The sequence below is a fragment of the Lynx canadensis genome, chromosome E2, assembly GCF_007474595.2.
Source record: "Lynx canadensis isolate LIC74 chromosome E2, mLynCan4.pri.v2, whole genome shotgun sequence".
In the NCBI taxonomy this organism is placed as follows: domain Eukaryota; kingdom Metazoa; phylum Chordata; class Mammalia; order Carnivora; family Felidae; genus Lynx; species Lynx canadensis.
The window spans coordinates 29263011-29280378 of record NC_044317.1 but is presented as its reverse complement, the minus strand read 5'-3'; the positions used below and the strand labels follow the sequence as shown (position 1 = coordinate 29280378).

General features: G+C 54.6%; 1 long non-coding RNA gene across 1 annotated transcript; it reads right to left on the bottom strand.

Moving 5' to 3' along the window:
- Positions 1 to 9692: 9692 nt before the first annotated feature.
- Positions 9693 to 15144, bottom strand: LOC115503414. The gene is made up of 3 exons (XR_003965366.1): positions 14561 to 15144; positions 14176 to 14267; positions 9693 to 9879 (listed from the first exon to the last, which is right to left on the bottom strand). It is a non-coding gene; the product is annotated as an uncharacterized LOC115503414 (long non-coding RNA).
- Between the last annotated feature and the right edge of the window lie 2224 nt (positions 15145 to 17368).

Genomic DNA, 17368 nt, shown 5'->3' with positions numbered 1-17368 from the left:
GGCTCTTTCTGCTGCAGACAGACCCTGGTCTCTGCTCTCCTTGTAAATTAAAATCTCGAACATTATCTACTTTATGAAATAAGACAGTTGGCTCTCCTATCTTGGGTCTGCTCTTTAATTAATATAGACTTGAGTAGGCAAAGCCATAAATGCATATGAGTGGCTCTGGAGCGTGGGTGTGGGGTGGCACCGGGAGGCACACGGAGTCCGGAGAGAAGAAAACTCCAAACACACCCCTCCCGGTCTGGCTTGGAGAGATTTTCTTCGGCACGTTCCCTGGCCAAGGCTGGGGGTCCCCATTATTCACCAGCCAGGCTTCTGTGGGGGGGGGGTCTGTATCTCCCACATGGTTCTTGTTTTTTTTTTTTTTTTTCAACGTTTATTTATTTTTGGGACAGAGAGAGACAGAGCATGAACGGGGGAGGGGCAGAGAGAGAGGGAGACACAGAATCGGAAACAGGCTCCAGGCTCTGAGCCACCAAGGGACCGCGAGATCGTGACCTGGCTGAAGTCGGACGCTTAACCGACTGCGCCACCCAGGTGCCCCAATTCTTGTTTTAAGTTTATTTATTTATTTTGAAGGGGGAGGGGAAGGACAGAGAATCCCAAGTGGGCTCCGTGCTGTCAGTTTTTGAGCCCAGTGCGGGGCTCGAACCCATGAACCACGAGATCGTGACCTGAGCCAAAGTCAGATGCTTAACCAACTGCGCCACCTGGGCACCCCTCCCACGTATTTCTTTTTAGGGCAATTCAAGCTCTGCCTACCGGGAGTCTGCAGCTACGCAGGCCAGTGTATTCAGAGCCCAGTGCTGAGCCACAGACCTTTGAAACTGGTCCACCATGAGGTGAGTATAGAAATCCAGGGGCGCCTGGGTGGCTCAGCGGGTTAAGCGTCCGACTTCGGCTCAGGTCATGATCTCACAGTTCGTGGGTTCAAGCCCTGTGCCGGGCTCCGCGGTGATGATGCGGAGCCTGCTTGGGATTCTCTTTCTCTCCCTCTCTCTGCCCGCCCCCCACTTTGTCTCTCTCTCAAAATAAATAAACTTAAAAAAAAAAAAAAAAAAGAAAAGAAATCCCGAGAAGCACTTAACTTCCAGAGCAATGTAACACTGCCACAGTATCCTGGTGACTCAGTCAGTGGAATTGTCTCCTCCAGCAGGATTCAGACAAGCTGTCACATTCTTCCTTTTATTTTCTTAGCAGTCTTTTTTTTTTTTAATCTCAGTTTGCCAACGTGCGTCGCAAATTCATTTCTTTAGCCTCTGGATTCTTTTCTGTATCGTCTTATTTAGATTTTTTTTTTTTTTGTTCCTAGAGTATCTTCCAAGTGATGATCTGTTTATTGGGTTCTTTTCTAGAGTATTCCAGCAGGGCTACTGTTGTTTCCCAGATTACTTTCTGGATTGGGCAACTTCTCTAGTCATACCTTTCGGAAGTCCACCAGAGGTCGGAGAAACAAAGCCGGTCTCTAGCCACAGATAATTGGAGAATTAAGGGGTCCTGGCTGGCCTGGGCGGGGACCCAGGGAGTGTCAGTGAGACCCCGGCAGGGGCCAGCAGACTGTGGTGACTGGTGCTGGGCAGGAGGCCTTTATTCTCCAGGGTCCAGGACCAGCTTAAATCTAGCAGAGAATGCATCCGGTGGGGCTGCCGTCCCTCGCCCCATATCTGCACCCCCTTTCTCTGGCCCCTTCCCTCTTGCCCTGAGCATACAGACACTCCATCCTGTCCCAGATGCCACTTCACGGCTCGACCATCTCTGCTCCGGCTCCCGGTAAAAATGAGCGAGAGACAGAGAAAAATTGCTCTGGCGAATAATAATCACAGTCTCTCCTAATCGTAGCTCGCCGTCGTGGCCGAGACACCGACAGCTCGCCAAGTATTCCCGCGTTTGCCCACATTCCCCAGCCTCTTTGCCGTCGGTTCTCGCCATGTCCTAATTCTGACCAATGGGCTAGGTGCGGAGGTGACGAGTGTCATTTCAGGTTCGAAGCATTTAAAGGCTGGTGTGGGCTCTCCAGACCTTAAACCCCTGTCGCGGTGACTTGGGAAGCCAGGAGTTGAGAGAGTGAAGCCAAAAGGTGGAACCAGAGAACTCGGTATGAGAGAGAAATAATTATGTGTTAAGCCACTGAAAGTTCTGGGTTTGTTACTACAGCACGGCTTAACCTCATCTGACTGATACAGCTTCACAGCTTCTAAAGCAGTTTTCAAACCACTGATGAACCTGATCTTTCTAAGAGCCGCAGGAGAGAGGTCCTATAAAGACAATTGATCCCAGTGGGTATCTGAGACTCAGAGAGAGGAAATGGTTTGCTTGATTACCCAGTTTCTAAGTGGCAGATATGGGAATCCACACTCTGTCCCAACCAAAGAGCTCTGACATTGGAACTTCTTTCCAGGGGTGTTTCTATTTTCAAGCAAGGGGCCTGCAGAAAAGACAACCCCCAAGAATGAATGTGGACGTGTGGAATTAACCCTGGGCTCAGCCAACGAGAGAAAGTGCCCAGGGGTAGACTTTCCGGCCAGGCTACAGGAAGGTGGAGGTGATTTAGGAGGTCTGTATGACCTGGAGATAATGCTCCCTCCTGAGTCCCATCGGGAAGATCATCCATCTGGTCCCCATTTGTTGAACAATCCCTGGTACTCAGGTCACGGCAGCAGGAACTCAGACATCGCTGGAGAGCTGAGGTGGGGGTCGCTGCGCCGTCAGGCAAGCCTCGTGGAGGATTCACAGGCAAACTCCATCTGACCTTGGCCAGCACTGCCTGCCTGGCGTCCGGTCCCACCTCCTTCCCCAAAAAGGGTGTCGGGCAGCCTTCCAGGATGGGTTTTTATTCCTTTTAATAGAGAAATAGGAAATGAGCCTTAAGAGAAGGTGAGGAGTTATTGCTACATTTAATGGCTCTAAAAATATCTCACCCGGGTTGGCTGTGAGTTCACTCCTAGGGGCTGCTCCGGTGTTCCAGGGAGAAGTAGCCAGAGCCCAGGCGGAGCTCCGGAAACCAAAACGGCCAACCCAGCTGAGATCTCCGAAAAGGGAGGGCTTGTCCCGGGCCAGCTCAGTAAGAGCAGGGCCCAGTCGCGGGTGCTGGTCCCGGGACAGGATGCGTGTAACCTGTTCCGGAAGAGTCTGCCTAGGTCCCAGTCTCCTGTCGCGGCCCGAGTTCACCGTGAGACCCCGGGCGCGTCTCTCCCACCTCCACTCTAGACCCCAGTATCCCTGTCTGTAAGCAGGGGCTGTGTCCTTTGTAAGGTCCCCTCCGTAGCAGACGCCGCTGGTGGCCTTCCCAACGCTGCGGCAGCACGGATATGGTTCAGGATCCCTCCCTCCCGTGCCCAGGTCCGGGACAAAACTTTGGCCTCAGGGGTGGCTCACAAAAAGGCCTTTATCACCTGCCCTGGAAAGGCAGACACAGCCGAGCGAAGAGGCAGAGAGCTCCATGGTGACAACACCGGAGACGTCTGCGTGCAGACACCAGGGCAGTTCTGTCATGCAAAGGCCAAGGCCCTGCTCGGGAAGACCTGGGGGGTCCTGAAATGTGCAATGGGGGCATCTGAATGGATGTCCTCGGGCACATGGATGCCTGGGGCAGCGTGCCCTGCCTGTAAGAGCAGGTGCTTCCTCCGCCCTGGCTGGGGGGGGGGGGCTGGAGCAGCCTCCCCCTCACTAGGCAACCAACGCTTCTACTGGGAGCCCGGCTGCCAGGCTGAGACGTAGGGCAAAGGCCCACATTGCCTCGGAGGCTGAGGTGGAAGGCGGTGGGACCGGGCGTGGCCCTGCAGCCGAAGAAAAGCAATAATGAGTGGCGCGTCCCGGCTCAGTGTGGGCGGAGCTCCGCGGGAGGGGGTGGGGCTCAGGCGTTCTTGTTCAAGGGGGCTGGCGTGTAGGACCAGAGACACAAGAATCTCTCGACGGAGGGCACTTCCTTGGGGCCTGGGAATTCCACACCCCAGCAAGGACCCCGGCGAACGGGCCAAAGTGGCTACGCAGATGGTTATTAGAGAAAACCAGGCAGGACTCCGAGCAACGTGCAAGCGCCCAAGGTGCCCTGGCAGGTGGCAGAAGGAAGCATGAAGGCGGAGGGAAGGAGGCGATGATGACACGGGCCCATGGAGGCCGAAGACCCACCTGGGGATTCCGCTCCAGGAGGGCGTCCGACGGGCACCCCCCCCCCGCCCCCCGCCCCCCCCAAGGCCATCAGGAATGCACTGCGGAGCGTGAAGCAGCCTGCTTAAAACCTCGGCGACCCCTCTCCCCTGCAGACCTGTCACCACAGGGATCGTAAATGTCCAAGGACTGCGCTGCATGCTGAAATCCTTCTCCACCTTGGCCCTGAGGCCACGCCTCCCTCGGGCGGCTCCGGGCCAATGAAGGAGCGTGGCAGGGACACCGAGGCGGGCTGCGTCCAGGGGATCTGCGGGGACCTTGGCCCTAGGACTCCCCCACAGCCTTGTTGACCCTTCCTTAGCCCCTGCAGGCACTCCAGAGCGTTTCCACCCAACCTTGATCCCGGTCTTTAGTGCCAGACTCGCCCGGCTGTCTCTCCACCTTCTCTCCGAGGCAGTTCCCTGATAACACCCTTGTACATTTGCTTCTGGGAATAACACACAGAGGGAGGAAGCCACCCCAAGGAAGACGGAGCCGATGGGGGTTCTCAAAAATGACACTGAGCTGTTGAAGCCACCGGCCCTGCTGTCCCTCCTGTGAGATTCCCACTGCAACGTGATGCCAAGTCCCTTGTGAGCCAATGACGTCACTTCCTTGTTCATAAGCCCGCCTGTTATGGACGCAGCGGTCCGCTGTGATTTCCTGAGACTCTGAGGCTCAGGGTGTGTATCGCTAGGTCTCGAACCCAGGTCTTTTGGCTTCTACATCGTGGCTATTTTCCCTGAAACACAAGATTCTAGACACAGTGATTTTTTTTTTTTTCCAAGCCAACAATCTTCCTTCAGCAAACGATGCACGATTCTCTAAACAAATAGCCACTCACTAATAGGTCCAGTGAGTCACTGAGGGCTGCTAAAATTTGGTATTTATAAACGAAAATTAGCACGTTAGAAGGCTCTTGAAGACTTGATTCAGCATTTGGCAAAGACGTCGGGCGGCCATGCAGCCCTTGGCCGCATCGCAAAACGCTACCACATGTTCCCACAGGCCGAGATGTCCTACGCGAGAGGTCCGGGCATCATCGGGGCTGCCTCGGGCTGGTCCTGGTTTGCAGTTGTCGCTATTCTTATGTTTTAATTACGAATCGCTGTTGGTTTAGTTCCCTCGTCATCAGGGCAGCTTGTGGCGGGTTGTCGGTTAACCCCACAGCATGTAGGGATGCGTATTTGCACCAGCGGAGTGTGGGGCCTATCATTTTCCAATAACTACTAGACTCTGAAACATGTAGGTGTTGCAGTTTGGTTATGAATCACCCCCATGCCCTTATTTCTGTACAGAGGCTCTCTCGAGGGCTCCCACGGGGCTCTTCCGTGCTCTCACCGCCTTCTCTTTCCTTCCTGCCCTGGGGTAGGATGAGATTCGTGGTCTGGGGACTTTGGTGTGGCCTAAGGGGGCTGCGGATGAAACTGTTGGGGAGCCACTGTTCTGGAAGATTCTAGAACTGAGGCGCGGGGGTGTGGAGGAAGGGGAAAGGGAGGAGGGGAAAGAGGCAGGAGCAAGGCTCTTGACCTCCACTCCCCCGTCAGTTAGAGACGCTCCATGGTGGCTTGCCATCTGTGTTCTAGTCCTGCGGGGGGCTGGGTAGGGCAGGATGGGGTGAGGGGCTGACGGTGAGTGGTGAGCAGAGACCATTTACCAGTAGTGTCTGCTGGGAGGTGACCCTGACCTGATCCTATATCACTGCTGTGGTTCCATGGAGCCAGGGCTTTCTGGTGGCCATAGTTCACAGAACAGACAGGACAGTGGAGGGCCAGGTTTGGAGTTAGGACAGGCAATGGGGCAGCTTAGAACTCCAAGGTAGAAAGAACGACTTCAGGTACTATTACCGAAAGGATGAGGACCATAATAGGCAGGCTTTACTGAGATGTTCTAGACACTCGATGTATTCACTTATGTAAGCCTGGCAACAATCCTATGAGGTAGGAACCATCATCACGTCCACTTTGCAGATGAGTAAACTGAGGCATGGGTAAACTAAATAACTTGCCCCAAATCATATAGTTAATAGGTGCCGGAGCCAGTAGCCTGTCTTGGGATGGCCGTGCGCCCCACAAGAGAAGGTCACTGCTGGCAAGGGTCCTCGGTACCAAAATGTCTCCCGAAGGTTCCGGTAACCCCTCGCCCCCCACCTCCTTCTTGAGGTCTGGAGTCATGAAAATGCTTCTCTCACTAGTCCCAGTATCTCACTACCGCCCGTGGTTTCCCCACATCCTGCTCACGGCTTTGCGTTTCTTTATTAAAACCTCCTCTGGGAGCGCCTGGGTGGCTCAGTCGGTTGGGCGTCCGACTTCGGCTCAGGTCATGATCTCACGGTCTGTGAGTTCGAGCCCCGAGTCGGGCTCTGTGCTGACAGCTCAGAGCCTGGAGCCTGCTTCGGATTCTGTGTCTCCTTATCTCTCTGACCCTCCCCCATTCATGCTCTGTCTCTCTCTGTCTCAAAAATAAATAAAAACATAAAAAAAAAAAACAACCTCCTCAAATTAGCTTAATTCAAATGTGCCATCTGTTACAGGGCTATGAGCCTGTTTCATAGAATTCTACACGCCATCGATGATGAACCACACCCTCAGTTCCTGATTCATTAAGACAGAGAAAAACTGGAGCCACGCTATGGACCGTAAGGCCAATGTGAGAGTGTGAAAATGCATGTCTTAGAACCATCCTGCATCTTATTCCCACTTCGTGGATGGAGGGGTAGCAAAACAGAGAGAAATAACTCGCTTGAGTAATCCAGCCAGTTGATGGCCGAACCAAGGGTCAGACCGGACAGTTCTGTTCTAGATCCTGTGCCGTAACTGCCCCCATGCTGCTCTGGATGTGTGGAGCAGGGTTCCAGAAAACTCTACGGGGGGCGGAGGGCTTGCAGCTGAGGCCGAAGGCCTGGGGGAGCCAGGCCCAGGGGTGCTGGGCAGTGCAGCGGGGGAGCAGAATGGGCAGCTCCCCGCCCCGAGCAGAGAAGTCAAACGCCGTCCTGGACGGTGGAGAGGCCTGAGATGATGCCCCAGCCTCCCCCAAAGAGGCCTTGGTCCCCCCAACCCGTGCCTTCCAAGTTCAACATGGCATCCGTCGACAAATATAGCCTAGGAGAAACCTAAGTAAATGAGTGGCTGCTCGAAGCCGCAGGACAGCTAACCATAATGGGGGTTTTTGGTTTTTCTGCTTGAGACACAAACAGCACATTCCTTAGCTGAAATAGCCGGGTGGAGAAACAGGGCATCATTGGACGGGAACACCCGGCCAGGACGAGCCAAACAAGACAGAAATAGGTCCAAGCTACCACATGAAGGGAGCTCATCAGCGCTTGGCCGACGGTGCCCGGCCCGGCCCTGCCCGGGGCGGCTGTGTCACCTGGGGAGGCTCCGGCTTCGCCCCCCCGGGAGAAGGCAACCGTGTGCGTGCCCGGGGTCTCGGCTGGGGACAGCTGGGGCAGCAGCCCCCTCCCCGGACACGGGCGCACGGGACCCGGTGGCTCCGCCCCCGCCGTGCCCACGCAAACACGCGCTCACAGCCCACCAACACACGCGGCGTCCCCTCACCCATACACCGGACGCGTGGCATCGACCTTCACGTCCAGAAGTACGGACGCGCGCTCGCGCGGCGAGGCACGCACGTTTGGGCTGTGCGCGCACCCAACGCCGAGGCCCACGCGGGCCGCGATGTCACGCACACGCCTACGTGAGCACCCAAGGATAGGTTCAGGGGGCTCTGGGGGCGAAGTCCAGAATCTGCCTTGTTCCGCACCCCGCAACCCCAGCTCCCAGCCAGCCTAACCCCACTTCGTTCCCTGGGTCATCTCCCGGAGTGAGTAAATAGACCGGTTCCAAGCCGTCCTTGTAGACTGGGACTCATCGTGTCCACCGCCCGCCGCTACCCTGTTTGCTGTGAACCTCCGGGTCCCTTTGAGTCTCTGAGCTCTGTGGGGCCGGGGACCCCGGCAGCCCCGTGCGTCTCTTCACGCCCCCTAGGGTGCCTGTGCTCGGTGGGCAAATAAAGGAGAGAAGCGAAGAACAGGGACTGGCATTCCCATTTAACAGCCAGGAAGACTGAGGTCCAGAGAAGGGCAGCACTTAGCTGGCTACCCTCAGCAGAGCCGGGCCGACTCGGCCTGTGGCCTCTGTGGCTCTGTACCCCAGTCCTGCCCCCATCTGTGGGACCCCTTGATGCCCTCCTCCCCCTCCTCCTCCCCCTCAGGCCTGGGCAGCGCGACTGGGACAAAGGCAGGTAGGCAGCAGGGTGTCCTGGGAGCCCCTGGGCTTCCCATCTGGGCTCTGCCCTGTCCCAGCCCCCGGAGAGGGCTGGTGGCTCCAGGACAAAAGCCTAGTTCCAGCGGGACCCCCACCCGCTGAAGGGCTGGCGGCCAGCTGTTGCTTGTGTCTGTTCCCCTGCTCCTCTCCAGAAGCTCCCCCGACCTAGGCACGGACCACAGTTTCCTGGCCCCGAGATGCAGGCTAGAGGGGAAGAGAAGCAGAAGGAGACAGCAGGGGTCAGTGTTTGTTCAGTGGAGGCCACGCAGGGGGAGCGGGGGAGGACCAGTGTCTCCCAGGCGGGGCACCCAACAGACAAGCCGACACAGGGTGTCAGATCCGCCCGCCAAGCCCCTGGGCGCGGCTCGGAGCTGGGAAGCCCAGCTCTGCGTCCCTCTGGGATCCCACACTGGCGTGGCGGGAAGGACCTTTAGACTGTCCCAGCTTGGGGACGTTCTGGCTTCTGTTTTGGAACAGCAGAACCCTTTCTTCAGATGATGATGATGATTTTTTGTTGTTGTTGTTTTCAGTTCTCAGGGAAGGTGTAACTTACATGCAGTAATTTCACCCCCAGAGCACGCAAGTCTGCTAGTTTAAAAAGCACGGTGGCGTCACGGCTACCACGATCGGGGTTAGGAGGGGTCCACCGGCCCCGCTTAGGTCCCCCGCGGCCCTCTGTGGTCGACAGCTGCCCTCCCCCCTCGCCACCACTGGTTCAACCGTCTTCCAGAATGACGTATAAATGGGATCCTGCATTGTAACAGCCGTTGCATTTAACGACGTATGTAACGATGCACTAGGATTACGCCCACGGTGCTGTGCGTGTCCGTCGTTCATTCCTTTTTATTGCTGAGTAGTATTCCATTGTATGGAGGAACCGCGGTTTATTTACCTATTCTCCACCTAGCGGCAGCTAGGCTGTGTCTGCTTTCTGGCTATTACACACAAGGCTTCAGTGAACAATTGTGTCCGGATTTTATGTGAATGTAGTTTTTTCCCCCTCCTTGGTAAATACCTATGGTGGGGATTGCTGGGTCACATGGTAAATCTATTTTTTTTTTTTTAATTTTTTTTTTCAATGTTTATTTTTGGGACAGAGAGAGACAGAGCATGAACGGGCAAGGGGCAGAGAGAGAGGGAGACACAGAATCGGAAACAGGCTCCAGGCTCTGAGCCATCAGCCCAGAGCCCGATGCGGGGCTCGAACTCACGGACCGCGAGATCGTGACCTGGCTGAAGTCGGACGCTTAACCGACTGCGCCACCCAGGCGCCCCGGTAAATCCATATTTAACTTTCTGAGAAACTGCCAAGGTTTCCCAAAGTGTCTGTAGCATTTCTGCCTTCCTGCCAGCAAGGAGGGAGAATTCCAGGTGCCCTGAATCTTCACCAGCAATCGGTGTTGTAACTTCTCGCCATGATTCTAGCAGGTGTGTATCAGGTGATGTCTTGCTTAGAAACCCCAATCTACAGAACAGGAAAGTAGAGTTGCCCTGGGTGAAGGCAGGAACCGAGTGGGGGCCCGGGGCTCTGTGCGCTGACCCCGCCTCATGCACAGAGGGGGCTCCTGAGTATCTCTTTGGAGCCAAGGCCACAGCCAGAGAGAGAAGACGGGTTGCCTGAGGTGACACTGGGCAACGAGAGGGAACGGGGCTAGGGCCAGACCTTTGAGCCAGTGACTTGTCCTTGGGAGCATTGTGTCACTCCTGGAGGGGAGGGACACTCAAGCCAGCTCCGGGGGCGTCCTGGCTGGCTGGACCAGAGACCGAGTTGGGCACAGAGATGCTGGCCGTTCCAGGGCTGATACCACTTGGGGGTATCTGATAAGGCCACACGGTGTGGGAGACGCAGCTGTGGACAGGAGGCCTTGCTTCCTCCCGCGTGGACCTCTCTACAGGGCTGCTTGAGTGGCCTTACAACGTGGCGGCTGTCTTCGCCAGAGTAGCAGGGTAATGTCCTCTGCCCTAGCCTTAGATGTCACGGACCCTCACGTCCACTGGATTCTATTGGTCACACCTGACCACACTGTCACAATGCAGGGGAGGCCAGCTACATACGAGTGGGCATCAAAAGTGAAGAACACTGGGGGCCATCTACCTATCGAGACCTACAAGCTACGTGATTAGAGATAACGGCAAGTGATTTGAGTAACCCAGAAAATAATAGGAGCAGGAAAGGTACATGTCTTAGTTCCAGCGTCCCCCAAAGCAGAGCCTGAGACAAGGATTTGGTGCAGGTGGGTTATCCAGGAGCTGACTGCAGGAAGCAGTGAGGGAGCAGGACAAAAGAGACAGGGAAATGAGAAAAGCAAATACAGGTGTTTCGGGGCATCGGTTACCTCTGTGGACCGCTGGGCCCAGTACCCCTCGAGACCCTCTGAGGTGCTGAGCAAGACACATCTCAGAACTGTCCCGCTGAAGGCCACGAGTTTGTGGCGTCTATCTACCAGTTTCCATCCGTCCCTCATTGAACGGGCCATCAACTCCCCTGCATTGCAACCTCCAGCCCACACCCCCCTCCCCCACCATAACATACAGAGGTTAGCCACGCTGCCGAGGCTTTTTGGAAAACGCCAGGACCAGAGAAGCCGGGTGGCGAGTCAGCTCCAGAGCTGTTCATCGCCCACAGCGGTAGTCAGACTCCACTCAGGCAGGCTGAATAGATGTGGCTCAGACCAATTCCCAAGGCGGTGCCGTCCAAGCTGGAGCGCTTGAATCCGAATTACCCAGCAGAGGATGTGGGAACAGCAAGGGAAGGGTGAACTGGCTGCAGAGGCCCTCGGGGCCGTGTGGCGGGAAGAGAGGAGATGGAACATGGTCAGAGACCTAGTTAGGGCCAGATCACATAGGGCCCAGCAGGCCGCAGCGAGGAGAGGGGTTCTGCCAGGGAAATAACTTACTGTGTGACCTCAGGCAAATCGCTGCACCCCTCTGAGCCTGGTTTCCTTACACCGGACAACACAGATACAATTCTAAGCATGGTCCACTATGAAACTCATGTTAGGCACGTTGTGTATTTCATCTCTGATGGTTCAGGACTCTGCCTCTCTCCTGACACCCCCGCCCCCGCCATCTCTCTGTCCCCAGGTCCTTAAAACTCCAGCTGCAAGCAGAGTGCGAAAGTCCATGAGTCCTCCTAGTCAGGCCACAGTGACCGAGCCCCCTGCTGGGTGGTGGGACCAGAGCCTTCGCGGGTCAGTCCCCAGTGCCCTTGGCAGTGTGGCCAGCCCACGCCCCTCAGCTGCCCGCACCCCAGCTGGATCAGGCCGCTTCATGCCTCGGCCCCGAGCATCGCCCCTCCTGTGCCAGCACCCTTCTCTCCTGCTGTTCCGCCTGCCGGAATGCCCTCCCCCACTTTGCTCTGCTTGCTTCCCTCCCCTTCCTCACACTTCAAGAGGCACCTCCCCTCCACCTGAAAGTTTCCCGATTCCCCTGTCGTCCCCGCTCTCCTTCCCCGCGTGTCAAACCTAAAACGGTAGGCTGGGTTCTCAGTTTACCTACCTGTCTCCCCACGGGGTCCATCCTTTACCAGGACACGTGTGATTTGGGGTTATGCCTGCTGTTGTTATTCGTCCTTCCTTTCTCCTTGTCACTGGCTGACATAATGTTACACTTACTTGTGTCTTTGTTTCCCCAACTACAGCTTTCTGGGAGGAAAGGGGGCTCTTTTACCCCCTTTCTTATCCCCATTGCCTAACAAGCACCTGGCACAAAACAGATGCCTAATAAATATCTGTGGAATAGTTGAAGGACTGACCTTCCCATCCCTGAGCCTGTACGATGTCATAATACCAAAAGCCAGCATCTGCCAAATAGTTACTATGCCCTGACCACAGTGACAGCGTCCTCTCTAATCCTTGCAATAGCTTGATTTACTCCAGAATGTGTATTTTCTCTGCATATATACATGTAGATTTATTACATGCGTTAATACACACATATGAATATATGAAGTCGAATATATTAAATTAAATTAAATATAATTAAAGTCTAATATTAAACTAATAATAAATATATTAATGTCTAATATCTATATTAAAATATAAATAAATATCTGTATATTTATTTATTATCTATATTATATCTATATCTATATCTATATTTATAATATTATCTATATTAAAATACAAATAAATATCTGTATACGTTTCATACATTACAGAACCTAGAATACATATATAATAATCATATAATATGTATGTACCCACACATTCACGTAGCAGATACTTGTATAGCACTTAAGATGTGCCAGCCCCTTGCCTCAGAACTTTACAAGTATGAATTCATTAATTCTCAAAACAGCCCTTGGAGTAGGTTGAAGGACAGCCCCAGAAAGTTACGTCCAGGTCCCAACCTCCGGAATCTGTGAGTGTGACCCTATTTGGTAAAAGGGTCTCGGCAAAGGTAATGAAGTCAAAAAAATTTAAGGTGAGATCGTCCTGGATTATCCGGGTGGGCCCTAAGTCCAATGACAAGTGTCCTGACAGGGGACAGAGAGGAGGGGGGGGGGCCATAAGAAGACCAAAGCGGAGGCTGGTGTGGCCCAGCCACAAGCCAATGAACTCTGGGGCCACCCGGAGGCGAACAGGCAAGGAAGGGTCCTCCCCGCAATGCCTTCAGGGGCAGCGTGACCCTGCCAGCACTTTGATTTCAAACTTCTGGCCTCCAGAACTGTGGGAGCATAAATATCTGTTGTTTTAAACCCCCCAGATCGTGATAATTTGCCACAACAGCCTGTTGAGTGTTATTATTGTCCCCATCGTATGGATAAGGAAAATGAGGCACAGAAAGATCGAGTAACTTGTCCAAGGCCACACAGCTAGTGAAAGGTGGAGGCCAGATTCAAATCCAGAGTCTGTGCTCTTAACCATGATGCTCAGCAGGGAGAGGTTACGTGACTTTGGCCACCGGCCCTCAGCCGGTAAATGGCAGAGTCAGGATTCGAACCCAGGACGCTCGGCAGAGGGCATCACCTTCCCCTGAGGCTGTAGCACCATTAGCTTCACAGTCCCTCCCTACAGGGCCCTCTTTCATGGGGGGGTGGGGGCAGTGTCAGAGGAGCAGGTCCGTGTCTGGGACTTTCCCAGTCGGACCACCCGCCTGGCCAACTGGGCCCCAGGTTGTTCCACGAAAGACCACGATTACACGTTGCAACCCGGCACCTTCCCGCTTTATCTTCCCACAATTAGGCAAAGGCTGGTGGTGACAAATGGCCCCCACGCCCATGGCATCACGGCTCCCAGGGACTCTGCTCTCGTCCGCAGGCCGCTGAAGCTCATTCATCCTTTTCGGGCTGCCCGGGTTGGAGTGGATAAATCAAGCTAGCTTGTGAGCCAATTACAAGGTCATCACTCAGCGGAGAGAGAGGATTGCCTGGGGTTTCTGAACTTCATATTTTATTAGAGTGGCTGGCAGGGCAGGGAGGGCCACTGACCTCAGGAGAAGCATGGCTTCCAATCCATCAACACAGCGCACATGCCCGGACAAGGGGTCGCCTCTCCTCGTTCTCTATAGGGCTTGGTGTTCAGCCCTCAGTGCAGGTCCGTGGACGCAGGGGCAGGAGGGTCCAGACTCCCTCCACCCTCTCCCAAAGCTGCCCCGTGGCCCCCTTGCTTTCTTATCTCTGAGAATACAGCTGAGCATCGCCCCATGCCAGGGCGGGGGTGGCTCCAGCCTCTCCTAGCTGTTGGGGGGGTGGCATTTACAGTTCAAACCCCGACTCCGTCGCTCACGAGGGTGTTGTGACTGTGCGCAGGTGACTTACCCTTTGTTCGCTTGAGTTTCCTCATCTGTGAAATGGGTCACGAGGATTCAATGAGATAATACTTGCAGAGCGCTCGACTTCACACGTGGTTCCTGTTTTCAGAAAATTTCTGGGCAACTCAGACAAACGGGAGGTGCCAAACAATGGATCTGGGCAAAGTGGGGCCTCAACCGCTCCCCGAAGAAAGGCATTGGGGCCACCCAGTCTCCTTTGGGGAGGTCAAGGCTGCCTTCAGCTGGGGTGGGCACGCTGGCCGTCACGGCTTTGCCCTCCCTCCCAGCCCTTTGATCTCCTGGGTGCCAGGAGGGGAATGGGTAGCCCCCTGGCTATCATTCCACCCCTGTACAAAAATAATAATCACATTAATCGAGTGTGAAGCACTTACCTTGCTAGGTAAGTTAGGATTGGGTTCTGCTTCGGAAGATAAAGAACTTCACTGATGATGGCTTGAACCGGTGGTTCTCAAGGTGCACCTTGTACCCAGGCCAGCACCATAGCATCACCTGGGAACACGTTAGAAACAAAACTGTGAGGCCCCATCCCAGACCTATCAAATCAGAACCTCCAGGCACTGCAGCCTAGCTATCTTTGTGTGTAACCAGCCTTCCAGGTAATTCTAGTGGAAGCTAGACTTTGAGAACCACTGACTTAAACCAACAGAGAGGTTAAGTGTCTATCCCTTAGAATAAATCCAAAAATAGATGGTCCAGAGTCAGCGTGACATCTCCATCCTTTCGTTCCACCGTCTTCAGTACGTGGACCCGTTCCCGAGATCACTTCATACGCCAAGGTGGTTGCTAGAGCTCCAGCCATCATGTTTGCATCCCAGGCAAGAAGGAGAATGAAGCAAGGAGGAAAGAGCGGCAGGTTTGTCTTTATGGAAGCAGATGAACTCCACCGCCATGGCCAACAACTTCCACTTATATCTCCTGGGTCAGCCCTCGCTGCAAAGGAGATCAGGAAACATGATCGTTTATCTGGGCACTTTGCTGGCCAACTAAAGAATTCTGGGCCTGTAGGTAACAAGGAAGGGAAAGACAGACATTGAGTGGGTATCTAGCCAACTCTCCCACACGAACACGGCCTCCTCTAATCCTCCCATCGATCCTCAGAGGGAAATGTGATTATTTCCCCCACCTTACAAGTGAGGGGAATGACCTTCAAAGAGATCAAGGTCAAGTAGCTAGAAGGAGCTAATTAGCCTTGGCTGAATGACTTCATTCTCTTGCCCCGTATCCCTAGGCTTGCTCTCCACCTACGGGGCACTTGGGGGGGGGGGAGGTGGGGTGTGCACAGGGGCTTATGTGACTTTTTCCCCTTCTCTAGGCCCCAACAACGATGTACCCCCCTCTCAGAGCTAGAAGTTTCCAGGCCTGAGCGGGGTGGAGGATGGAAAGACGAGAGGGGAGGGGTCAGGCCCTCTCCAGAGCCCAGGAAGCCACGTCGCTTTCCAGAGGTAAATAGTAAAACTTAATTAGCAGGTCACACGTGCCAGGCAAATAATCCTCAGGCTTTCAGCGGCATCTGTCTCCTTGTGCTCAGAGGGACTATCGCGAGCTCCCTTCCGCCTGGGCACTGATGCTCACGCCTGCCTGCACGGTGGGGCTCGCTCAGCTGGTGAGGGCCAGGCTGGGTCCATGGGGTGCTTTCTAGTGAATCCCTCTGACCCCGGGCCCTTTGAGGACCCCAAAGTGTGGCCTCAAACAACATCGCGGTCAGAGCGCTAACGGCCAGAGACTTGTCCCTCAACTCATACGGAGTCACTGAAGTACTTCCAGAAAATGGAACTGACGGGGAGGGGGGGCGAGAAAGCAGGTTCAGAAACAAAAGGAACAAGTCAGAGCCTCAGTTTAGGTGGTGGTGGGGGGCCCTCAGTTTTGGGGGGGAGCCCAAAAGAGGCGAGCTGTGGGTTTGGGGCACAGGCACGGCCTCCTACTCTCCTCTGAAAGTTCCCTCCTTCCCTCTTGGCCTCTCGCCAGTTGCGGGCTTTGCTGTTGGCTCCCAGGAGTTAAGCACCACCCCGTCTTTTGGGTTGAGAATCACCCCCTTGCCACCTTGTCGGGGGAGCACGTCTAGGGAGTGCCCGGGTGTGCACTGCGGAGGGAGTTCGGGGTCCTTTCTTCTGGGTAAGAAAGCTTGAGTCTCTTTTCTGGAAGGGGGCAAAGGAAGAGACACAGATACCCGAGATGGGAGAGGTGTAGGGACCTGGTGACACAAATACAAGACCACAGGTCAAATTTCCCTCTGTCCCTTACCAACCGTGAGCCTACACAAAACTTGGAGTATCTGGGCCTCAGTTTCCACCTCTGCAAAAAACGGGGATGCCCCAGTTATGTGTCATACCTGTCCTCAGCTTTGAGTCCCCACTTTTTTTAATGTTTATTTATTTATATTTTGAGAGAGAGAGAGAGAGAGAGAGAGAGAGAGAGAGAGAATCCCAAGCAGGCTCCGTGCCATCAGCGTAGAGCCCGATGCAAAGCTCGATCCCACAAAAGCAAGGGTCAGACGCTTAATCGACGGAGCCACTCAGGCACCCCCGATTACCCACTTTTAAGCAGAGCCTGTGTATTGCATTTTTTTTTTTAATTTTCTGTATATTACGATGTTTTGACATCTTAAACTCTTTCTGGCTGGGAGAGTCTGCCTCTCCCTGGGCCAGCCAGTTCTTAGAGGTAGCAAAGGGCCCAGCTGGAGTGTGCCTTTGATATGCAAACTACCAATCGGAGCCTTTCCTCCTCCTGCCTGGGCACCCAGGAGGCAATGTTTCTCTGCCTTCATCATCCCAGGGCCAGGTGCCCAGCGGCTAGAGACCGCCCCTACAGCCCAAAGCCGGAAATTATTCAAACTAGCCCTTCTAGGCTGTTCTCCCCGCCCTGCTTTGCCTCTGCCTCCGGGAACCCCGCGCAGCCCCCTAACGTCTCCTGCCTCCTGTCCACCCTGGGGGTCTTTCCCTTGTGGCCCTGCATGGTGTTCCCCCCCTCCCCTCTCTAAGACCTGTGAGTCTCATAACCGTCGTTATTATTACTTATTACTGAGCCTCTCCTGCCCCTCCTCTTGTGGCTACATCCAACTGGGCGGCTCACAAAGGGTACAAAAGAGCCTGCCCAGAAAGTGGGGGTGGGGGGGTCTCCCAGCTGCACCCTCCCTGGCCCTGAGGCCAAAGCAGCGGGGACGTGAGGGCTCAGAGGGGACG